This window comes from Triticum dicoccoides, chromosome 5B, assembly GCF_002162155.2.
Source record: "Triticum dicoccoides isolate Atlit2015 ecotype Zavitan chromosome 5B, WEW_v2.0, whole genome shotgun sequence".
NCBI lineage: Eukaryota > Viridiplantae > Streptophyta > Magnoliopsida > Poales > Poaceae > Triticum > Triticum dicoccoides.
In genome coordinates this window covers 333,782,478-333,783,200 of record NC_041389.1, presented here as the reverse complement: position 1 = coordinate 333,783,200, position 723 = coordinate 333,782,478, and positions in this window count along the sequence as shown.

The window sequence follows — 723 nt, the reverse complement described above, 5'->3', positions numbered from 1 at the left end:
ATGCCCCCCTTTAGTCCCGGTTGGTGCCACCAACCGGGACCAAAGGCCAATTTTCAGCAGCCCAAAGGGCGGGAAGCGGCGGCCGTTGGTCCCGGTTGGTGAAACCAACCGGGACTAAAGGGGGGCATTAGTCCCGGTTGGTGCCACCAACCGGGACCAAAGGCCCCCTTTAGTCCCGGTTGGTGCCACCAACCGGGACCAAAGGCCTTGTGCTGCCCCGTGCTAAATGTTTAGTCCCACCTCGCTAGTTGTGAGGGAGCTGCACCAGTTTATAAGGTGCGGTGCGGCTCCCCTCTCGAGCTCCTCTCTAAAGCAGGCTTTCGGGCCTAACTCTGCCATCTGTGCCTGTGGGCCCACTGGGCCTTCCACGGGCCTGAATCCTGGCCCATAGGGTTTCTAGTCGTATTCAGGCCGTGGGGGCCCAGTAGGTGGCATTTTTTTTTGTTTTTTTGTTTTATTTGTTGCTTTATTTAGTTTATTTTGGTTTTGGTTTATTTTTCTTTTGGTCTTTTGCTTTATTTTTTAATTCTTTTTGCTTTTAGTTTTAGAAAAATTATAAACTTTCTGTTAGTGCCATTAGTTTTCAAATCTGAAAACTCTTTTTTGTTTTCTTTGTTGCTTTATTTATTTTATTTTGTTTCTACTTACAACAAAATACTTATTGTTGCTATTTTATTTTTTTTTATTTTTTTTTTGTTCTGTTTTCTGCATTATTTAGTTTTT